Source organism: Rhamphochromis sp. 'chilingali', assembly GCF_963969265.1.
Source record: "Rhamphochromis sp. 'chilingali' genome assembly, chromosome: 4".
Taxonomy (NCBI): domain Eukaryota; kingdom Metazoa; phylum Chordata; class Actinopteri; order Cichliformes; family Cichlidae; genus Rhamphochromis; species Rhamphochromis sp. 'chilingali'.
The window spans coordinates 21,118,722-21,144,066 of record NC_137948.1 but is presented as its reverse complement, the minus strand read 5'-3'; the positions used below and the strand labels follow the sequence as shown (position 1 = coordinate 21,144,066).

The 25,345-nt window shown below is 41.2% G+C and overlaps 1 protein-coding gene across 11 annotated transcripts in view; it reads right to left on the bottom strand.

Moving 5' to 3' along the window:
• Positions 1 to 25,345, bottom strand: part of rbm47 (RNA binding motif protein 47) — a 38,676-nt gene that overhangs the window by 11,039 nt on the left and 2,292 nt on the right. Inside the window, exon 1 of one of the 11 annotated variants that reach the window (XM_080880040.1) lies at positions 25,073 to 25,265. The exons of 8 other annotated variants lie outside the window; for them this stretch is intronic. The gene's annotated coding sequence lies outside the window, so the exon portion shown is untranslated. Of the gene's footprint in view, positions 1 to 4,020; positions 4,091 to 9,270; positions 9,462 to 25,072; positions 25,266 to 25,345 lie in introns of those variants that run through there. 2 more of the 11 variants (XM_080880037.1, XM_080880041.1) reach the window with 2 other exon arrangements.

Here is a 25,345-nt window from a genome sequence, read left to right as displayed (position 1 = left end):
ACAGATTGAAGGGCTGTAAACCCTGAAACCTCCAGCTCAAGGTTCACCAAGTATGACTAGGTCACATGCTCAGTGTATGTGTGTTTGTGGTGCGCTTGTGTGTAAAAAGTCAGCGAGGACTTAAGCTATATAAGGAATTTTGTGTAACATAAACCCTGTTATGTGACAAAAGGCTGCACACATTCATCTTTGCTACACACAAGCCTCCTGTGTGCACGCTCACCACGTGGCGGTGTTGGATTTTCCATCTCCTTATCAATATGAATGCCATACAGAGTGTGGGTGCAGCTATTAGTGTGTGCACATGTGTGTTTCAGTGTGTCCTCATTAAGTAGTGCAGCCCTAAAAAAGGAACAGAGAACAATCAGAAATCGGCTTCCCGAACATAAACCTCTTACTCTGTTATTTTCCAACACAGCCGGCATTCAGAATGGAAAAATCCACAGGTTTTTAAATCCCCCAAATCATGCTGCATAAAATAGTAAGCAACCAATCAGAACAGACTATAACACTAATTTGATGTGACTCGGTATCATGTAAAAACATATAGACCAAAAAAACAAATACTCGCTACTTAGGCTTTGCTTGGGTTTCTTTGTGCAGCACAAGATTGTCTGGACTAGGATGGAGATAGGTGAGGCAGTCAACAAAGGCAAAACACTAAAAAGCCAAGCAACCATGGTAACCTGCACACTGATCTGACCTGACCCAACATCCCACTCTCCTACAAACAAACGCTGTTCACATGTCACTTTGTCCAAGGCTGAATGAGGGGCTTAGAATGACTAGTTCAAACATGGATGATAGTACAAAAAAGGAAGGAAGCTTTAAATGTCTTTTTTAAACAAAGCACAAACTCCCAAACGGTTAGGAAAAGGAAAAGGAAATCACCAAGTGTGGGGAAAAAAAAAAAATTTCCTCCTTTATCTTTTGCCAGTAGTTCACCACTGGTTGCTGAATCCCGACGAAGATCAAGATGACATTCATTTATATCTGCTTTTCCAAAATAGTTTTCCAAGAATGGGTCATGGACCTGTTCTTGGGTAAAACTAAGGACAATGTGTGTATTCTAGCTCAGGAAGCAAAACCTTTGAGCATTTAACTGGCCTGCCTATCAGCACACGGGTCTTACTAAGAAATCATGCCGAAGCCTTCCGGGTTGTATCCACAGGTTCAAATTTTTCTGCGGTGCGTGGATTGTCTGAGGTTAATGTTAGAATTCGTATGTCGTGCAAATTCAATGGAAGGTTTCTAGGAGCTGTTGTTGTTGGGAGGTGCTTTTTAAACTAGGCTGCCAAACAGACACTGTCACCTTCAAACTAACTCATACTTGGAAGTATGTCTCTGCTTCCAGTTTGAGACACACTTTTTCAAGTTTTCCTACCACTCAGCTAGCAGCTCTTTGGGGTTGGGGTCCTCTATGCAAAAACTACAAGTAGCTGCAATCTGCTAAAGACCAAAGCAATCACAACTAGGTTTTTTGGTGCAGCACCATGTTTTTGACCAGTATGACTTACTGACAGCTAACAGCCACTCACCGTGTGGGGAATACACATTTTTCCAAGTTTGACCAAGTTGTAACACATCAAATGTGGCGAACAACTGTCCAGCAATGTATGTGTGACCTCAGTAAGACCCCTCTATAGGCTAATGTTAGTCTATAGAAGACAACTTTTTTGTTTAAATATATTTTTTCTTGTGAAGATCAACAGGAAAGCAGAGGGAAAAAGGGCCACGGGTCAGACCCGAACTCCAGCCAGCCGCTTTCAGTATTGTGGCATATGGTTGCCTGCTCATCCAACTGAGCTAAACTGGCACCCGTATCAAAAGCAACCCTAACCCTTCACCTTAAGAAATAAAATCTTCTGCCAGTTGTAGACAAATTATTTTTTTAAGAAAAAAGGGGGATATAAAAATTAATCAGAAAGATGCCTTGTGGGTACATTACACCTGTGTTAATGTACGAAAAATAAAAGTGTCCTAAAATAGTTGCACATATCAGTACATATTTTATGAGGTGGTGAAAACTTGTGATAGTGTATTTTATATGCTTGGACACACTAACCACTACCTTACAGCTTCCTTTGCATGTAGTCTTGTGTTTTTAATCAGTGCAAAGTAATTATAAGGAGACGACAGACGTAAAATCACCCTCGGTAAATATGATTATTGATGGAATGTTCCTTTATGACAAAAAACCCCTAAATGTCTTACATGGTTTGTTGCACTTTATCAGTATTTTTTGTCACTTCACGTCCCTTTTTAGGGCTGCCACTGAAAACATTTATGAAAGTAGTTTGTTTTGGCATGCAAACAAACTATGCAGCGTATTCGTCATCTCTGCAGCTCATGACATTTTAATCTCTTCTATTTTTTTGCTTCAGTGTGGTTTTCTTTGTCTGCCCTCCCTCTGTTCCTTCTACCGTGTGAAGTGCTAACATGACTCGACCTCATATCAGCCTTATCTTACCAGGCTGATGACAAAAGGAGGACAATATTCACACTGGGAGTTCTGCTGGATGATAAAATGAAGCTTTGTAACACAGTGAGCTTGACACTTTGTGCACTGAAGCAGTTAGTATTAAAAAAACAACAAATTTAAATCATTCTTCCTGCTTTTCACCACTTCCTAGACATTCCTAACTTCCTCAGTGCTGACCGTGTCAGGAGTGAAGTGAAACTCTGTTGTAAAAATATGAGAATAATTTGCGTGAATTTGAGATCCTTTGTGTAGCACATGTACAACACAGCGTATTAAATGACAAAAAGCAGCTTGGGGAACATCTTCAGCATTCAATCCTGCATGTGTATAAGTGACAGAGAAAGGCAGAGTGGGGAGGAGGAGGAAACCTGAGGCTGAAACAGGTAGATAATTAACCAAGGTGAACACAAATCACAGCCTTTATTCACAGAGAGCATAAAGATTTACAGATGGTGTCTCATCCAGTAAAGACAAGGAGTTTGAAAAGTTATGACCACTTAGGTGTGGCTCACGTCTTCAGATTTGAGCCTCTTTGTTGGGGCATAACAGGAACAGCTAGTTACTTCGTTAAAAATAATCTACCTTGACATTAAGAGCTCAGAGTTCGCCTGGTCAAAGGTTACGAACTCAGAGCGGCGCAAGATAGAACGACTGGCAAGCGAACAAGCGAAGGAAGTTCAAGAGCGGGAATTTGTTTAGTTAACAGAGCCGAGCTATTCCCGTGAGATTGCTTGCTACGTTACGTTTATGATTGATAGAAGCACCTGATTCTCTGCATATTAACAGCGTGTTACTGGGGACTGAGTTGTTTTATGAGCGGACAGAGAGGCTTTTACAGAGTTCTTCAGGTCGTCATAAACACAGATTGACTTGCAAAATCCATCTTTTTTCTCAAAAGAGCAAGTGAGCATATAACATTATGAATCTGTAGTCAGCTATGAAAAGGAAGGATATTGTATTATTTATGACTTTAGGATTTCTCTTATCAGAGGAATATGCATGTACAGAGGTCTGTACAGCGATCCAGAGCACTGATGAAATAGGCCTAAGAAGGCTGCCATCTTTAGCCACACACTCATGTAGACACGTGGAGGAAATTGATTCACAGTCCCCCCAGCAGCCCCCTAACAACAGCGTCGCAAGGCAGCAGAACAGGATCGTGGAAGCACCAACGTTTAAATAAGCCTGAGTCCTGCTGCTTTATACATGCAACACAAACACCAGCCAGATAACAACAGATGTGGTCTGTTAAGGTAAGTTTGAGGTAAGTCCTAAATAACTCAAATACTATTTAAACCATCCTTCAAAGACAGGTCCGTAGAGATAACTGCAACAACAATAATCAACGCATAGTCTCAAGTCACAAAAAGTTGTCATTCAAGGACAGCGAGCGCCTATCCAATCAAAGGGAGCTAGAGATACGGGGAAGTGAGAGTAAAACAGAGTAGAAATCTTGAGAAAGATCGTAGCAGAGGGATGGTGGTGGAAAAGAGAAGAGGAAGTAGAAGCAGAGAGTGGTCAGAGAGGAGGATATCTACCCCTGTTGCTTCACAGCGCTCCGCTGCTTGGCCGCCTGCTCTGGGAGTGTTAGTCCACCTCCATGAGAGACAGGTACAGCAGGGCACTGAGCACAGAGTCCAGCCTCCTCTACACTAAGACACACACACACACACACACACACACACACACACTGACCCAAAGCTGCAAGCATGAGAGCTGATGAGGGTGGAGCTAAAACAGGTACTTGAGTTTGTGTGTATCTGTGTGTACATGTGGATGAATCTCATCTTTACTTTTACTGTTATTTCATACACACACAAGCACGTTAACAACATTTACTCATACATAGAGCAGTATTTATATTTCACACACATATACTGACACTGTGGAAAATATAATTGATGCTGTAATCTCCTTTTCAGACTTTCCATGTACAAATGACATGATTGAACCAGTAATTTTAATTTATCTGCTTACTTAAAGACAAATAAACTGTCAGTGTTCACCAGCCAAGAGAAGCATGCCACTAAGTGACATTACAACCAAGGCCTCGGTCACCCAGACCTAGAGACCTGTTTGCAACCACCTGGCAACCATTGGTCACTAGGGAAAAATATATTGCCAAACCGGTTGGCAAGTGGTTGCTGCCAATCGTCAGGTGAAAGTGGTCACAAAGAGGTGCACAGTCCTGCTCCAAAGCCTCTTTGTGATTGCTCTGGTTACTAGCAGTTGGCATGAAAAATGCCAACTTCTCTGCAAACAGTCGCTGACTGTGGCAAAACTGAAAGGTGCTGATGGTTTCACTACCACTCACTGAGTACTTGGCTGGTGTTTACTTGGAAGGCGCCGGCTTGTTTGAAAAATCTGCTAGTGATCACCAAAGCAATCACAAGGAGCTTTTAGGTGGAGCTCCCTCTGCACGATCAAGCTTTCCAGCATCCATTCACCCAGCTGTCCGGGAATATGCAACCCATTTTCTAGCACTTCCTTTAGTGAAAGATAGTGGTTTAGTTCAACAGAAAGAAAAACATTCTTACATATATCCAAGCAGACCTAACAGAGTACTTCTGCACTACTTTTACCTTTATAGTACTTTTACTGCATTTAGGAATACAGCTATATGTTTTCACTGATCCAACGCAGCTGTAGAAAAAAAACACAAGTCAACAAGTCTTTGTTCCCTGACAAGTGAAAGCAGGTAATGCAGAGAGGAGTATGATGGGAAATTGAGTTTTAATGGGTTTTGAGGGTTTTCTGCTTAGATTTGCAGAAAAGGGAAAAATGTTCAGGAAACGTTCAAACTGGGGTTTGAATACTTCCTCATGTTTGTGCTGCAGTGAAGGGACATCTGAAAATTCTGACTGGAAGCTACCGCTGGAGTGATTTCTGTCATATCAGCACAAAACTGTGACTGTATACAAGTGTGTGCGTGTGCATTCAGGCATTCACGTGTGTTTTTTTTTGTACATAACAACGGTGAACGTGTTCCTAGCACAGCTTAACCTAAGCAAACAGCACACACCTACCTGGGCAGTCAAAAGAGCAGATCAAGATATGAGAGAGAGGACGGAGAAAAAAAGTCACACGCTTTCAGATTTTGTTCAAAACAAAGAAAAAAAACGTTCCCTGTGTCTTCTGAAAGGAGCGAGAAAAGAGAGTGTTTGGGGAGACATGAGAGTTACAGTCTGGTGAAAAGCACACTAAGTTTTAGTTGCTAGTGAAACCGACCTCACTCTTTAACGACTGAGTAAACAGGCAAGAAGACAGGGTGTGAAGTATAAAGGCCAAAGAATAATGGACGGACAAAGACTAAAGATTAAATGATAGTGAGATACAAACGGGCTTTTCTGTCTATGAATTTACTTTACAATCACATCAGAAAGAGCTCGCTCAGTACAAATGACACCAAAACAGTGTCTGTAAAGATACCCAGGTCAAAGTATGAATGTAAAGGTGTGTGTGTGTACATAAAGAAAAGAAGAAGTAGAAGGTGCGGGGGGCTGAGTGTAAAGTAAAACCGGGGTTTCTTCTAAGCCGAGGGGGGTCGGTCTAAATTAAATCATTAACTGTGACTCATTAGTGGGAGCCAATCAGAGCTCAGGCACGCCTCAGAGATTTCAGGTGTTCTGGTGACTGCACAGTTAATCGTTTAGGAGGTCAAGTCAACAGTTTATCGTTTAACTCCACGGGAAGAACTGAGAGACGGCCGAAAAACGCTGACTGTCTCCTCAATGATTGGACACGCTCACTAAATCATTATTCAGGCACCGTTCACACCACGCAGTCATTCGTGTGAGACGACATGTTTTGGAGCGCAGAAAACAATGATTTACAAAGAATTATGAAATAAAGCTGCGATCCTGCATATTTTATGATAGTCAACGATTCCCGCGAAAAGCCAAATGACAGAATCATCCATCACATTTGTTTAGCTGCAGCTGATTTGGGAAAACAAATCTTTTGAAATTTGGATATTGCGACTTTGACTAAGAGAAAATTAAGTGAAAATAAATTCTTATGAGCGAAGAACGATCATTGCTGGACTTTCATGTTCATCTGCTGAGAGGACGTATGATCAGTTAAATACATGCATTCACTGATTGGTTTTTGATGTCAGACTAAACTGCTTTTTAAACGTAACACTGCATGGCTGAAACTGACGTTGTGTTTAAGTAAAGCAATTACTTAGAATTAAATCAATCACAGTAATCAGTGGAGAGAAAGAACTTATAGAGCTGTCTTAGACTTTGTAGGATATTTATGATAAGCTGGCTCCCTATTAAGGCCAGGATTAAAAGACACACACACACACAGGAATCTGTTACATAGGCAAAACAATGAATAAGCTGAAATAAAAATCAGCCATAAAACAGTCCTGGTAATCAGTATCTCAGCTAGAAAGGATGACTGATTATTACATGCGCCGTCTATATAAGTAAATGAGTAGCGTGTCACAAGACCAGAGGTCCCGCTGTTCATTTCTGCGGAGTGATACGACCTGTAGGAGTGCACCACACTGTTCAGGCCACACTGTTTTCCTGGAAGAAAACAGTGTGGCCTGTCAGCCACAGAAACTGCTGTAGAAATACATAAAAAAAAAAAGTTTCCTGGTGTGATTTTCATCACGTCAAACTGCTTCCAAGTTTCAGGTGGCTCTCACAACTCAACTCTCTCACAGATTTCAGCACACATATTGTTTTTAACTTTGACAAGGCCGAGCGGGATGGTGTCTTTTGATTAGAATGGCACCAAATACAAAGGAGGCATCGTGGTGTCTCTGGCCGCTGTACGGTGCATTATCTGAGCCACAGCACAGCACAGGGAAACAATCAACTTGACAAAAGAGAAGTGAGCACTGCGGCTGACCTCTTAAGACACATGATGTTCTCATGTTGACGCAGCTCAGCTGTCAACATGCTGACGCCAACAGGACGACAGAGAAACGAAGAAAAAAAAAAAAAAACAGTCGTGAGGCTGAGACAAAGAAATCTGCATTATCTTAAAATGTTTATATTACATTAGCTAAACTCCTGAGAGGCTTTGCTTCTGTCCCTGCGTCCGCTCCCTTATGCCTCCTTCTCCTCCTTCTCTGCACTTTTCCTTCCTCCCATCCATGTACCTGTCACCCTCATTCCTCTGGTTCACCCAAGCTCAAAGACGAGCAGCAGGGAGGGGGAGGAAGGAATGAAAGAGAGGAGGCAAGGAGATGCAGGAAAAAGGGGAAGATTAGAAGAAAAGGGAAGAGAGTCTGAGTGGGGATCTGAGGAGGAATAGACCAGATGGAGAGGAGCGAGGGAGGTTAACGAAAAAAGAGAGGGGGGGGGGGGGGGGGGGGGGGGGGGCGCGAATGTGCAGGCCTCCCTCAGTGCTAGAAAGCCCTTCAAAGTGAAACTGGCCTGAAGAATTTCAGGTCAGACGGAGTGTGTAAGTGACCACCTCCAGCTCGGAGTAACTCCACTACAGAGGAAAGATTCCAGCTCATTTACTCCGAGAGCCCCCCTCCACCTCCAGGACCTTCACATTTGTCTCAAATGTCACTCAAAACAGCACGATTTGCGTCCAGCATGAGAATCTAACCCAACATAACAAAGATCCTCAAAGAAAAGCTAAGTCTTGTTATAAAGTATCACAATATACAGATCCTTCATACAGCAACAAAGTCATTACTAATCAGAAGAGCTGCTTTAGCACTCGCAGAAAGGAGCTTTGCCTCTTCAGACAAACACATTCCTCCGGCTAATCAGCTAGCCCGCTCAAGGCCATAGCAGACATTGTTTCAAGCAATTACTACTGATGCTGGCGGTGTCACACTCGTGACACGGGCTCCTTCAGAGTGTGTGTGAGTGTGTGTTTGAGGTTTAGCACAGGTATTTGGTCATGCTTGACACCGAGCAACATGACTTTATTTTGGGATTTTGTTTTTTTTCCCCCAGTGTTTTTCCCATTCACACATACTTCACACACTTAAAAATGAGCTAATCTTCACGTACTCTTGGGCCTACCCAAACACACCGAGAGAGTCAATTCTCCCACAACAGCACGCTTACAGAAGACGGAAACAACAGCGATGTCATTACAAACAGCTGTTTTTTTAGCTTTTCCATCACAAAGTGAACTTCTGTTATTGTCATTTCTGGTAGTACTTTTAGCACAGAGTATACCCTCAGTGAATGAATGAAGCAGCATGTCTCTCTCTTATGCACACACACACACAAAGCAAACACCTCACCTCACTGGGGTAAAAGTCCACGCATTATATGATGAAGAACCCGGAAGTCTAAGGGTAATAATACCAGCTTCTCTGTGTAGCCACTGAAGCATTTTTATCCCCCACCCTGAACACACACACACACACACACACACACACACACACACACACACACACACACACAGTGGTGTGCCATGCCACTCCACTGGTTCCACTGGTTCCACTGTAGGGATACCTTGATCTCCATTCCAACCTCTGATTGGAATAAAGACAGCAAAGGCACTTAAACCAATCAGTTTGACTGTGATAAAGTGGTGAAACAGGCCCCTCTGGTAAAATGATCAAGCAAAACTTGACGGATTTCTATTTAAATCGAAACGCAAACAGCTGTCTAACCAGAAACGTCTCCATCAGAAGCTGTCCTGTTAGGAACGTCTTTGAGGCAAAGGCTTCTAGAAATTATTGAGGTTGTCTTTCATGAAGATACCCGTCTGTAACGAGCATGCTTTAAGGAGACTCAAGCAAATTAGATTTTTAAAACAGACAGAAACAACCTTCGGGGTCAGTTTTAAGATGTTACCTGTTTTCCAGACTCAGATGTTGTCGATCAGGCCGAGGAGATGCAGTCTGTGTTGACGGGGTATCTTTTCACACCTATCTAAAACTCTCTCCCTGCGTCCATTCACACTCCTTTGGTGTTGACAGGCTGCAGGAGTTTAGCCAGTCTCCTTGAGTGCCTGAGTCTGTGTGTTTGAGTGCTGAGGTAAGCAAAGGTGGTTTAGTGTTTACTCATTCTCAATGGCCAGAGGAGAGAGGTGGGGCCACTTAGGGCAGGTAACCCCCTCCCTCACCCACCTTTTCTCCCTCCTTCAATCTCTCGCTCTCTCTCTTGCTAAGCAGATAAGGAGTCAGAGGAAAGGGAATGCAAGGGATGAAAGGGCAAAGGGTGTGACTGACATCAGAGAAAAGTCATGAGCTTGCGTAGGATTCAGAACAATACACTCCTGATTACATTAAATGAATAAAACCAAAAAAACCTGACGTGGAGTAGAATGATGATCGAGGAAGTAATTACTGGAATTTGCAGGAAAATTTTCCAAATGCCAGCCTTTTTGTCTAAGAGGACAACAAACTTTCACAGTCCCAAAACAAAGCAATCAGCGAATGTTTATTCTACCTACAGACCTTTGTGAAACAGATAAACACACTCTAGCACTCACACAATAAAAGCTCTTCTTTCTTCTTGTTAGGCAACAAAAAACCAACAAAAGATCTCGCTGATCACATCAGCTCGTTCCAAAACCACAGATAGAAAATAAATATGTGAAATATATCAAAATCAGATGATGTTTAAACACCAGTTTTTAATAAATGTAACAGACTGGCAGAGCTAGAAACAACTAAAAAGTGAGGGAACGCCTCTCATTAAAAATAAAAACGTGAGGCTAGAGGCCTTTCTGTGGCTTTGTGAGCTAAATTTCTTTCACACGCTAACATATACTTTAGTGATTGACAGGTTTATTTTATTTTTAATTATCATTGCTAATTAAATGTTTACATTAAATGTAAATGTAATTAAATATCTCAACAAGCTAACTTTCAAATTAAGCCAAGTTAAGCTATCAGAAGTTAAGCTAAATCATTTAAGCTAAGCTCAGCATGTTAGCTTGGACAAACAAGCTAACTTTGTTTATTTTAATCAGTCCTCACTATTGGGAGCAGTTAGCAGCAGTCACGGAGCTTCAGTCCAGTCTCAAGGCGGTTTGTGGAAAATTCACCAAAAAATGTTTTTTGTGTGTGTGTTTTTGCGCCGGTAAAAACAAGTTTGCCATATTTTTCACCAGCTAGTAGAGCTATGTTTGTAATTTGTTGGACAAAGATACAGTTTCTGTGCACCTGACAGCTACTTCAGTCAATCAAGCTGTGAGTGGCATGCAGACCTTTAGCTAAGGGGTTTAACAGTGTTCCCTTTTTCTATATCTTCAGGCGTATTTCAGTCAAAGGTCTGTACAGATTATTAACCTAGTGCGGTACTGTAAATCAGAAGAGATTACTTTAGGCTGGAGGCATTTTCAGTTGTATTGAAAGACACAAACCCTTTGTCAAAGTGATATATCCTTGATTTATAGCTCAGGTTCAATCAAGTCAGTATTACAAAAAGTCTGTTAGATATTTCTGGTTTTGCCACAGTGTGTGCACAATGACATTTTTCTGGCCACTCCCAGCGAGTATCATGATTAAGTTTCACCTGACTCTTTTGTTCATGTTGAATTAAATATGAACTGAAAGTCACTTTGGTGGTAACATATTAAAGACAAAGTAAATGGAAATCAAAGCAAAGCAGTCACATTCCAGTCATATTTACCAAAAACACGAGGAAGGTGACAGAGAATAAGAACTGACAATTTACATAACTACATAACACGTAAAGAGAACAGTGCCCTATAATCTTATCAGATGGGATACAGTTACTACAGGGGGAGGTTTGTGCATGTGTGTGTGTGTGTGTTAGTGCCATTGTACAAGTGACACATTAACCAGTGGCTCTGTTAATGAAGGACAGGCAATCACTGGTTCTTTTGGCAGTACACACTCTCATTATATGCAGATACCCAGTTCAAAGTTTAAAATGGAGAAATCTATTCTCTCTCCAGTGGGGTGTAAAAGGGTTGCTGTGATGGCTATACAGAGTCATAAATTTATTTTAAAGTAGGAGAGCGCGTGACTCAAACACCAAGATGACTTTATGGCTCACGCACTGCCTCTCAAACTTTAAGTAAGCATCTCTAAGGTGCCTTCCTGATCTCACATCAACGATTCATGACCCAGGTGATATTTATACTATGATAATATTATCTCTAATAACTCAAATACACAAATAATCTTTTAAAAATTTAAATAAGAACAAAACATAAGTAGGTTTAGAGATCATTAATTAAGGTTGTATATTTTTTTCAACTATCTCTACAAGAGGAGCTATAGTTAATAGATATATGAATTTGAAAAATCATGGCCGGCGCCAATTGTCCCTAAGTAAGAATCACTTCCTCCAAAAGCTAAAGTGGGAAGCTACTACGGTTTAAACCAACAGCAAGAACAGGGTCTCTCAAATAAAAGTGCAAAACAGCGTGAATGAAATGCAATACAAGCAAAGAGTCACAGCCGAATGAAGAGGAGACACAAACAGAGAGAAAGAGATATGGGACCGGCCCTGCAGGTCTGACATGAACCATTGGAAGCAGTACACAAATGACTTTTCCAACGGACAGTGTGATGTTCAAGTCTGTAGAAAAGCCAGATGTCTTGTTTCTAAATCAAAGTGAGAGCAGCAGATACCAAAAATTCAACACCCCAAAAGACCAACATCAGCTGATATCACTGAGCTGGAAGTTTACTGTGTAAATGTGGTTACACACAGAAAACAAGAATTTAAACAGTTTTATTGGCAGTTTTATTTTAATGTACATCTGACTTTTCTCAGCTCAAGGTTAACCGGTCTGTGCGTTCTGTAACGTTTTTTTCAAATAAAGTCAGTGTTAATTGAGCATGACGTTCGTTCAGGCAGGACAATGCCAGCCCTCATGAGCTGATGGCTCAGGTGATACCTGTGCAAACATCCAAACTGAAAATCTCATACAGTCAGTGCACATATACACACCACTTTGCAACCCTGACTGAATCTGACTGAATCAGTGCTATATCCATTATCATTGACACCTGCGCTGCTCTTTCTGCTTCTGTCCGCACCTCCAGCTTTCAATAACTTGCACATGAAACTAAGTCATACCACCAGATATTTAAATGTTAAGGTTTAGATACTGGCATTGACTTCAGACCAGTGCAAACACTCCAGATGCTCAAACATATGCTGATATGATACAGCCTGTGCACATTTCCATTTGCCTTTGCTAACCTTTAAGAACAATTATTCCGTTTAATGAATCGATCATAAAAACTTCTGCAAAATCATTTAAAAGTATCTGCTGCATTCAATTTGAGAAGTATGATCAGCGCTGCATTTTAGAGCGTTTGAAATTCACGTATAAAGTCAAACATCATCAGCGGGTTTGCAACGAGATCTCGTTGGGGTGGCGTTTAGGTTTTGTGTTGAATGTAAACTTCAGTGTCTTTACTACAGTTAATGCATAAACATTACAGAAATGCCCTGACATGTGTCTCAGCACCGCAAGGTGTCCGTTTCTCATGAAAAGATTTCCACCAGGCAGCAGATCACCCCACTGTCAGAGGCAGCAACTCAACCCGCTTTAAAAATAAAAAAATAAAAATAAAGACAGACTCTGGGGTTTCAGTGTGATGTTATCCATGTTTATCTGTCAGCATGTACCAGTCAGCTCTGACCTAATAACTGTAAAATATAAAATGTTTAGTAGTAGTAAAAAGTACCAGTAAAACTATCCAGTATTGCTTCACATACAGTAGATAAGATCTACTAAAAATCTAAAACCAAAACAGAAACAAAAATATACACAAAAATGCAAAAAACAAAAACAGCATCTCCAGTCCTCCTTCTCCTTTATCACATACAGTTTTGCAACATGCTCTATTTTAGGGTCAGTATCACACCATTAAGTATTTTGTATTACTAAGTATTTTGTCACCCATGCCTTTTGTAGGACACAAGTGTCCTTGTGAAATGTAGCGAATCATAACTGGATGGGAACGGTTTCACTTCAGCATTCTCGTCATCATCACCCCAACAGAGGGAGCAAACAGCACAGGGTGTCAAACACTTGCATATATGTGATTGCACAAAGCTTGTAGCGTGCACGGAGAGAGAAAGATTAAACCTGTCCAGCATAAAGAGGGGGGAAAAATGCTGTTCAGCTTAAAAATGCTCAGATAATAAGACTGCACTGAAGCCAAACAGGAAAAGTCTGGTTCTACTCAGTCTAACACTTCCTCATTCAAAGGGTCACCTCGCATCCTGTAACTGCTGTCAGCCAATCTGCATGTCCCACTTATCGTGAACAAAAATGACTCAGCACAAAAAGAAAGCCTTTTTGGCCTCCTACCGCACAACCGCGCGCTCACAGGACGTTAAAGTCCTGATCTTTTTTTTTTCTTCCATTGTGATGAAAGAAGTTTTCCCTTTTGCCTAGAATTTGTCAGCTGACACGTTGGTCATGTGGCTTATCGCTAACCAGTGAAAGAGCAGCAGCAGTGTGTGTGTGTTTGTGTGCTTAGCTGCTACAATCACTGCCAAGGTCAAGGAGACCATGAAAGAAGGATAAAGAACTATGAGTAAAAGACCTGAAGGAGCTCAAAAACATGCGGACACCACAGAAATAAAGAAATAGTCATCCTTATGACTGTTAACCGCACTGTAGCCACCTATTATCTGGCCAACAACCAGCAACCGCTGTAACGTCAATGTGGATGAGTGTCCTCCACCAACACGAGAAACAAAACTAACAATCATGTGACGGAGCATGAGCAGCAAGGGCGTGAAATAAGAGACAGACCAGAGGAGATGGGCCAGTTGTACAGGATTAAAGCTGCGCTTGTTAAATCACCACTTCAGCTAAAATTCACGCAGTATTGTGCAAAAGTTTTAAGCCACCCCTCATTTCCTTACATTTTGCCTCTAAGGAGCCAGACTTTCTTGGAACATTTCAAAGCAGTCTTGAGCAAGGCCTTAAGATCTTTCAGTGATTTTCTTTGGACATTGGCTCCTTTTCCCACTCATTTCCAGTCCTGTCCCTGTCCCCAGTACCTGACCATCTTCAGAGGAATGTTTTTTCTGTTTGTTGAGCCACTCAGCCCTGACACATTACTCATTCATAAATAAATAAGGCACCTGACTCAAGGGATGAACCAGTGTTGCGTCTACAGACTACTTAGCTTTACCAGCATTGGTACAAAACCACATCATTTGTTCCCATTTCTTTTGTTGAATCTATGAACTATGCCACATATATCACAGCCTGACAGACACAAAATCGTATATTTGCACTACCAAGATGATTCTCAAAGCTGTTAGCTGGAAACTTGGCATATCTCAGCATGCTGCAGAGCGTGTCCTTAAAAATTTGAGGAAACAAAGACAAAGGGAAGACGAAAGAAGAAGTGGCAGGTAGGGCTGGGCCATATTATACCGTTCACGGTAATACCGGTATAATGTTAGGCAACGATAGGAAAATGAAATATCGCGATAGAATGGGAGTAAAACGCGCATGCGCAGTGCCTTTGTTTTCATACGCACATGGCCGATTGTTGAGTGAAACAGATGAACCAGAATTGGTTTGTAAAAATGGTGCAACTTCAGTGATGTGGAACTGGTTTGGTGTTTGTTCGTCAGATACACAACAAAGCACATTTTTTTGCAGAACATGCAAGCGGCCGTTGTTATTGTCATATTTGTCGGATTAAGATGCTCTTAAATCTGGGAGTAACCTCGGTCCTAAACTCCGTATACTTCAGGTCAAACAACACTGCAGCATCACTTAGAGTTAAAAACTGTCTAAATTCTTTCATCTTTAATAAAACGATCAGCATTGCTGCTTTACCAGGTGTAACTATGAAGTTTAACTTCCAGGCATCCATGAAAACAAAAGTTATTACATTTAACGGAGTTAGAAGTTAGCAGGAAGCTAGCGGAAGTTAGCTCGCTAGTTTCGCTAGTTACCTAAGCATGATATTACATGTTCTGACTGAGAGATGTCTGAAAAAATTCAAACGTACAGCTCTGCTATCACTTCCAACATAAATGAAGACAGGAAACTAAACAGCAGTGACGTTTGTAGGGTTACTGAAGTTGGGCTAGCTGGTATATAATTATGTGCTACGTGATCGCTAGCGACACAGCTATGTTAGCATAACATAAACAGTGAAGCTGGAGGACGAACACTAACACTTTTCCACTTATAAAAGTTAACGTGAAGGTTCTTCATGGTTAGAGACAAATGCAATCGCATGGCAGGATACTGTAAACGGACCAAACTTCAGTCAGGAGAACAACTGAGATAATCCATCCACAATACGAGGTTAGTCATTAATATACTGCAACAACATGGGAATAGAGCAGCTGCCAGAGAATTCAACATTAATGAATCAATGGTACAGAAGTGGAGGAAGCAAGAAGAATGAGTTTAATAAAGTTTGATTTATCTGACTGCTTTGTTTCGCTTAATGTGCCTTATAATCCTGTGCACCTTATGGTCCGAAAAATACGTACTGCACACTGCAGTTTAATGTTGCAAAGCACCTCTTTTTAACTTCAGTAGATATTATACATGGTTATGCTCAGGATATGTCAGCCCATTTCTACTGGAAATGCCTTTTGGTTAAACTTTCAGCAAGGAATTTGCATTTGCACTGTTACATTTTTATAAAGCTTTAATGTACATAAAAACCAGCTTCTTGTTTAAGTGAAAATAAATGGAAGGTTGTCTTTTTGCGCTAGTAATGTTGTGGAGTTGTATTTTGTCTCGCATCAATTATATCGTCGGTTATATCGTTATCGCAAATTTTCAAATATATATCGTGATAAATATTTTTGGCCATATCGCCCTGCTCTAGTGGCAGGCCTAAAAGCTATCCACAACAGATGAACAGTATCTAAAAGTCATGTCCTTATGAAGAAGGAAAAAAAATCCAATCCTGACAAAGGACCCGAGTGATGTGTCTGGCCCTACACATTTACTGTGCGGGATCATCCAGACAGCAAGAACAAAGAGAGCTTTGAATGTCCTTCAAGAAGCCTGGAGAACTGCTCCTAAAGAAATGACAAGAAAGCTTCCCTAAGAGATTTCAGTCTGTGTTGTAGACTGAAGAAGAATTGTCATTCTGAATGTCTTCTTACCCATTTTGTAGTGTAAAGAAATGAGAGCAGGCTCAAGACTTTTAAATTAAACCACAATAAAGGACACACAGCACTTACTGCAAATAATTCTAACTGATAAAAGAAATCTTGCGAAACTAGATGCACTTTCCTAAAAAGAAAAAAAGAAAAAGAAGTCCAGTAAGGACAACCGGCCAGTGTTTGTGAAGGACACTGAGCGCACAGACATTCAATGTCAAGGATGTCAGCAAACCTTTTATTCTGGAACCGTTTTCCAAACGTGACGCAGCGTTTTTAATGGCTGCTCAAACAGCAGTTCAGCGTCAAAATGTTTGCCCTGGTAATCGTCAGCAGTCACCAGTTAACTTTGTGAATATTTGCATTAACAGGGCAGCAATTTTGATATGTTCACTGTAGTACAAACGCGTGGTTAACAGTCAGAGCCTCTGATTGGTTGTCTTATCATATACCAGCAGTAGTAAGCATCACATGTCTTTATGAATGGAGCATCACCTATAATCAGTCCACTTCCATAAATGTACTGTATGTCATGCTTTAGCATACAAGTAATGCATCTTTTGTCTTTTGGCATCATCCCTTACTTCCTGGAAAGACTGAACAATCTCTAGCTAGCACACCTAAAGAAATGAAAACACACACACTCGGTAAAGTGAGAAGGGAAGGTAGGCAGATAAGAACAGAATGAACAGAATGAAAAGCGGATGGAATTCATCGCTGTTCTCGACAGCTAACGCACAATAGCTGTTCTGCTAAACAGTGTCATGCACACCACCCCGAAACAGAGGCTTAATGACGTGAAAAATACAAAGACATCACCCTGAGAAACTAAAGCAGTGTGAATTCCACCTGTTCACCTGCTCCCGTACTGAAACCCCTAATACAACAAAGGGGAGGGAAGAAGGGGGGGTGTGGGAACATAAGAGAGAGGGAAGATCAGAGAGAGAAAGAGCCCGACTGTCTGCATATAAAGAGTGTGTGTGTGTGTGTGTGTGTGTGTGTGTGTGTGTGTGTGTGTGTGTGAGAGAGAGTGCTTCAGTGTGGATACTTTATGTCAGTTTTGTGCATCAGTTCAGATTCAACCTACGGAACATTCCATTCTGGCACAGTGTGAGTCTGCGTGTGCACATGTTTGTGGTCGTGGTTTAGATTTGAAGAATACCGGAAAGTAGTGGTTAAATTATCTGTTCTTAACATATATGTAAATGACTTTACTGTCCTCTTAAGTGATGGAAATTCAGCCCTGTGTGTCTGCGTTTGGCCTTATCAGGAGATCCAGTGCAGAGCCGTGTGTAGCTTCTTTCCCTGCAACAGACTCACTTACACACAAAACACACCCCTCAACAACATCCACATTTACTCGCCCTCCCTGCCAGTATCAAACCACCCTCTGCACACACACACACCTTGCCTCTTGGCCTGCTGTCCAGACAACTAACCCATTGTGTGTAGCAACAGGTATGCAGAGAAGAGTCTGTTTGAGTACATGCAACAAGAAACTTGGTGTGTGTGTGTCTGTGAACAAGCTAAAAGGATACCTTGGCATTTTTTCCCCAAGTCTGTTTCATAATGATTCCAACATGAGCTTATGCACTTTACTTTTGTTTTGTAATCTCTGCAGCTCCTCTACGAAAGCACCTGAAGTTTAACTGTCTGTTAGGACAAACGTAGGGTTTGTCCTACGTCCCTTACATTAGAAACCGGTTATGCCACTGCTAATATGGACAAATACAGAAGACAAAGCATCATACATACGTTTGTGAACCTGTCTTATAACATGTCTCCGACCTCACTCGTTTAACCCGAAAGGGCGCAAGAGGAGGATTTAGGAAACAAGCAGTGAAATGAAGCACGATAACAGCATTAGTGTACGAGCAGGTTTGGGGGACAGAAGAGGGAAGGGAGGGAGGCGAGCAGGATAGGAGGAGAGGATGGAGGGTTCAGCGGTGTCACCGCACTGGGGGGGTGGAGGGGTTACTCGTGGGTCAAAGGTTGAACAGCACAAAGGCAGAGGGAGAGAGGGGAAAGGGGGGAAGAGGAGTGTTGATCCAGCCTTCGCAGTGAGTGGAAGTCACCTGTTTACACACTCGACAGTTCCGCCACGCTCACAGAAGGAAGGCAGTTGCACAATATCACATCTCAAAGGCACAGTCTAACTACAAAGAGGGGAAAAAAAAGACTTTTTCACATTTAAATGTTGTGAAATCAGTCTACACAGACAGATAATCCGAGTTTTGAAATAACTGTCTCCTTATCGTGGTTGACAGCGTTCATGTGGTCAAAGAATGAAATATAAATGATCCCTTTGAACACTAATCTTCAGTGCTGTTCAGTGGAAGCACTACATATTATTAACTATATCTAGGAGGTGAACACAAGAGTACACAGTGTAAGAAGCTAAGTGGTGGTGGCTGGGGTAGATAGTGGAATTAAGAGTTTGGACAGTCTGACACTACGATTTATATTTGAAGTCCTACTTGCATGTTGATTTAGGCAAAAAAAAAAGTATGGTTAATTAAAGTGGCAATAAAATCAATGCAGATATCTTTCAATTATAAAAAGTGTACCAATGCTTTAGTTGAGTTGAGAGTAAATAAACTGTCAGCAACCAGTGAACAGGTGACCTATCTAACTGTATTTTGGAGAAAGAATTTTTTTAATTTAATGAAGACACAACTTGCATATTCTGCTACGTATCTACAGAGCAGATTTAACACATATGTATAATCCTGCTACTAGACTTCAGAGGTTTCAACTCCTGATAATGTGGTTTTTTCACACACAGCACAGCATTTTCCTCAAAATCTACTTCCGCAAACAGGATTAGTCCGTTAACTGTTCTGGACAGACATGTTGGTGCTGAATTTCTTAAGTAAAATAATCACCACAAACTGGTTGTTTGTGCTGTCTTTGCAGCACAGCAGGTTTCACCAGTACAAAACCACTCAGAAATAACTGAATGCGGAATCATTACATGGTAATAGTTCTCCAAGCTTTCATAAATATGTTTCAAGGAAATGATTTTATCCTCAAAAGTTCCTGCTTGAGAACATTTCAGATCTACAAAAGGGTTTGATTCACAGCTGAACATTTCTGATTGGTTTAGTAATTGAGGGATAACTTTTGTAGTAGCACAACAAGAGCTGCTCGCTTTTACCAAAAGAGAGACAATCTAGAGAATTTGTCGATCCTTTAGTTATTGATAAACAAGGCTGGAAAGAGCATGTTCATCATGATAAATGTCAGAGGACACCTTGCAGAGTAGGTAGTTTAGCAGCGACTTGCTTTGTTGCTTGTAAAGTTGGCTGGCAGACTTTGCGTTATATCTGTCCATGCAGAATACATTTTTTTAGCTTTCTCTGGGTACTTAGCAAAAAAGAGCACACACAGAAGGCTTATTTTTGCATCTCGCACCACTCTTTCAAGAAACAGTTGCCTTTGAGCTGACTGAACTGTGGTGATGATCTCTGCCTGGAGGTCAGAGAGCCATCAGAGGAAAGAAGGTAAAAGAAGAAGAGTGAGAACAATACAGAGACCTGGGGTTTTCTTGACCTGGTCATGGGCGTAGCCATCCTTGGATAAAGCTAAAGTTACAGGAAGTGCTTGGATGAAATATCCGATTTACATAATGGTTCATCTTTCACAGCAAAAATTCACTTTAAATCACCCAGTGATTATCTGTGAAGTTTCAGTTGTACAAACAGACCCTTTGACCATAGCATTTCACTCAATGCGTAATCTATAACTGAAGAGTACATTTGTCGGCTTATCCACGTTTGTAACATCTGAACAGTTTGTTAAGCAACTGGACATCTGCTGACGTTACTTTTTATCCTGGCTGTGCGAAAACAGCCGTCATGTTACCGAAGATAAAATATAGATAAACAACAACGTGTCTGTGTCGTGTTTGTTGTCTGACAGTATGGTGATGTCCTAATCTCTGGATAAGGACAATCTCTGCGAGGTCCTGTGCTTGTGATGTTACTAAGTGCAACCCTGGTTTTCATCCAAGTGTAACTTTAAAGTGTGAAGGAGGTGTCTATCCAATCAGAATCCAGGATGGCTGGATTATAGATTTTGCTCCTGATTACAGCTAGCACCCATCGTCCTCTCAGTACAGATGCCGTTAGTTATGAAAATAATGTCCTGAGCTCTCGAGCATCACTGCCCAGGGTTGTAACGCTTTAGTGACTGTTGTCACTGTCTCATTATGGCTATGGCTAACGCCACACTGGTAAGAGCTGGTGTGGTTATCTACAAAGTTCACTTGTGGGTCATATAGTTTCTCTACTCCTTCCACTGCATAAATACAGAGTTGGTGAACCTGACAGTTAAGCTCAGTGTCTCTGTGCAGCTTTTGCTGTGTTTTGAAGGTGATCGTCTGTGGTCATGAAGCTATTTAATGCTTCAGTTTTGAAGCTAGCGGTCCTACGTTTCAGTGCCGACTTGAGTCGGGGGTTCCAGATTGAGTGAGTGAGGGGTTACTTTGATGCCCCCTAAGAGCCACATGAATGCTTGACTCATAGGTGTTACTTTCTCCAGTCGTCTCGATCAAAATATTCGACGGCCTTAGCTAAAAGCTCAAACACTTCAAAACAGTAACTCTAAAGTCCTTTCTGGTAAAAATGAGACTACTTTAGCATTACTAAGGATCTGTGCATGACACGCTACAGTTCTCTCAGATTAAGAGGCAGGAACTAAACAGCTGTTATCACTGTTTTAGCTTGGACGGGAGGCTGAAGGGTTTAACCCCTCATACCCCTTATTTGGAGGGATGAGCACAGATGAATGTGTTGTGCATCTCAGACTGAGAAGAGCCTGTAGCAGAACATTTTGCAGATAATAAATGGCTCATAGCAGAGAGATGGCAAGTCAGAGTTGTTACCGCTCTCCCTCAGTGGAGGATGAGGGGCTGATGTCATTGCTGCAGACAGAATTGGTCGGGAACTGTTCTCATCTTCTGAGGGGGGGAGCGGGTTTAAACCTTTTGCTAAGGAAAGAGTAACAGGAGCAACAATAGCTGAAGGAGTTTGATGGGAGAAAACAGAACTAATGACACTCCATAGGGCTTTTCCAATATCCTACGTACACTTAACTGAAACAGAGCCGTAAGAAGAGTACGCTGTGGAGGACACCTCTGCCCAGAGGTTAAAAAAAATAAAAGTTAAGAGCAGAAGAGGGAGGACAATAAGGGAGCTGGGGTTTTCTTGACCTGGTCAGAGGTTTAGTCCCAGTGATATCAAATCACAGCTACGGTTACAGGAAGTGATTAGAGGAGGGATCCAACCATTTACCTGGGTCGTGTTTCAAAGTAGTTTTTATTTTTTTAAATCAGCTAATTAGTTCAAGATTGATCTTCAGACTACATTTATGAGATTCAATGCTTTATGGAAAAATACACGCTCACTCTTACACCCTACAGCCAATTCAGAATCGGTGATTAACCCAACAGGCATGTGTTTGAACTGTGGGAGGAAGCCATGCAGGTGCAAGGTGCAGGGAGAACATGCAGACTCCACACAGAAAGACTCCCGGTGGATTCAAATCCAGGATTTTATTATATAATATTATATAATAATAATTATATTTCATTAAATCTCAACAAGCCGTTTGCTAAAGCAGGGATGTTAAAGTCATTTTACATAAAGGGCCACATAAAGTTTAAGTGGGCCAAACGAGTGAAGCTCTCTCTTTCTGTCAGTGTAAAGAAGTTTAACATTAAATCCCTCAGATAAGAAAAAGTTTCAAGTTGCAGTTTCAACAGCTCATCTCACTTTTTCTACACAATAAAGAAATGTGCCTGTAGTAAATCAAAGACATCTGTCAGCCTGATTCATTCAGCTTAAATTGTAAAAACCAGAAAAAGATCTGGTAGCTCATCGCCCAGACCATCCTGTAATTATGAAACAGGACGTTTATTTTAATTCACAAAAAATCTTTCTTTTTCTTTCATGTTTCTTACTGTGGAATCATTGCAAAACAACACAAAACAGGAATTTCTATTGTAGAAAATGAAAACAGAAACTATCTTTTACATAATTACTTGGGTGTAGTGTGAATGGCCACGGGGGAGGGCTTTTTTTGGTAGCAAATACTGTAAAACTTGTGAAAATACAGATGCAAGCCCATGATTTAAGTCCTCCTTCACATTTTTCCAAAACCATCAGTGGGCCAGATTGGAGTCCTCGCCAGGCCGATTCTGGCCCTCGGGCTTTATATTTCACATCGCTGCTCTAAAGTGAAACAAACCCTAACCAAAGCGCTTGAGGCGTGTATTATAAAACTAATTCTTTCAACAAATGTTTTTTTCAATGGTTTTTAAAAACACCATCACTTTTGTTCTGTTTGATAGACTTTCAGAAAATCTGATTTCATGAATTGAGGAACTGGCCCTTTAAAACTCCTGATGACTACTGTTCCTCCAAATTTATTTGTCATCCTCTCTGACAATCTTCTAACATTTCTTTTCCGCCACGTTTCTCATTCTCAACCCTTATTTTCCATCTTTGTTACAAGAGGAAGAGACAAGCACATTATAAATCATATGTTCCTCTCCCTTTTTTTCCACCTGTACTTGTTACCCTATTTTTTTAAGCTCGGTTCAACTTCCCTTCAGCTCACTGCTGTTCGGTGTTTGGCCCGATCAGAGGGGAGCTGAAGAGGGAGGTGGGGGGTTGATAAAGGGGAAGAATGTGGCCATTGTGCTTTCCCGGTATGTGTGTATTTGCGACAAACAGAAAGAAAGAAAGGGAGAGAGAGGAGAGCAAGGCTGATCAGATCTTGTTACAGGTGTTTCATAAACAACACAATAGCACTAACAGGTTTCCTTCTGCCTCTCCGCTGCACTCGTTACTCTGCAGCTCTAGATCTCTGCCTATGTGCTGGTGGATTAGGCTTACGGTTTTGTCGCGTACACACCACACTGAATCTGTGCTTCCCCATCATGAGCATAAGATGATCATGTGACAGACATGTGACATGATCATGGTGCACGCTTGTGTCTGTGTGAGTGTGCAGTTTATGCTGTTTCTCTTCCTTATGCTTGAGGTTTGCTGAATAATAAAGTCCAATCGGTTTCTTGCTTTAAAAAAACTGATATGTTAATTAAATAAAAGATCTCTTCCTGTTGCCTTCTGGTTTAAGAAATCTGTCTTTTCTTCCTGAAACTAGACAGGGCCAAAACACAGCAAAAATAAATTCAAACTAGGACAAACATCGAGATATAAATGTATGTCTTAGATGACGTCTGCTTCTGTGCTTTCCACTTGTGGAATGTGATACAGCGAGTTGAGAGATAAGCGCCACTCGGAAAAATGGTTCACCTATTGAACTTGGTTACACAATCAGTAACGAAGCCACAGCTACTGTCCGAGACGGCGACACAGACAAACGCAAAGCCCCGATTGAATAACCCCTTCCATATGCTAACCATTCAACTGGTTTCTATTTTTGGCTTCGGTTTTTACATCAGAATGTCTAAAGAAGCCACGTGTCACCACTTCATCAGGTCTGACCAGCACTTCAACACACACACACACACACCTTTGAAACACCTTACAGGTCCAGGTATTTACAGTATTCACACGGAAGCTGGCCATCTGTACACAAACATTTCGTCTTGTTTCCATCACTTCAGAAGGCAGCAAACTGACTTATGCTTATTTCCTGAAGACATACCCTCATGCTAACCTTAAACTGGCTCTAACCTGAACCCAAACCTGAACTGAGGTCACTGAAGTTAACTGAAACTAAGCTAAAGAGTAAACTAGTGAGAAAAAGAACAATTCAATTAACTGAGATAAAATAAACTTCTGACAAATAAAACAAACGTACATGGTAGTTGTCTTTAGTTTTTGTCAGTTTGGTCAAATTTGCTCAGATAGTAAACGCGAGGTCTGTGCAAATGTTTACCGAGACTGGATGTCTACAAGGCTGTGAGTGACAGTGGTGTGTTTGTATTGTAGAAGCTAATCTGATCTAATCCCTGACAACAACCTCCAATATTATAGAGAAAAATAATACTGAAAAAAGCAAAAACCAGACGCTCTCATTGGATCTCAGAGAGTGAGCAGAGTCTAGCCTGGTTAGTACTTTGGCTGTAAGCTTCGTGTGGGACTATGGTGCAGTGGTTAGCACTGTTCCAGGTTTGAACCCCAGCTTATCTACCCCACATGGACGTGAAGTAGATGTAGACAAGTGTAGACAAGTAGATAAGTGTATAGAATAAAGTACAGTATGGATGTATGGTTAAAATGTGACTTCTAGTCTAAAAGCACTTTAATAATCTAACTTAAAATTTTCCACCCCAAAAAAATGATGAAGGAATAACTTGGTCAACCGGCCCCATACTGCATGCCAAACTGGTTACCAGGAAACAGAAACTAAAGTTAACTTCAATGCAAGTACAACTTAAATTACTGTAAACTGGCATATGACTTACTGTCATTTTTACACTCTGATTTCCTTTCAACTGACATTTAAAAGTCACACATAGTATATTATTGTACTTTGAATGCTTGCTTGAATGAGCTTTAGCATAAATAAGATTTGAGGCATCACTTACTGCATTTCCTTATGTGGAGAAACACGTGAATATTTCCAGAAACTACAGCTGGACAAATGACAGCTTGGCAAATTTGAGCGGATACCCTCTGTGTCAGTGAGACAGTTGTTCTTGAAAAGATCAGCTGGATGTAAACTGTCACACACACACAAAAACACACAGACACACGGGTACACACACGCACACACTACTCTGCTTTCATATGCACACATATATACTCGAGCAGCTAAGTCTCATTTGCACAACAACAGGACACCCAAGGCTAACTGGCGC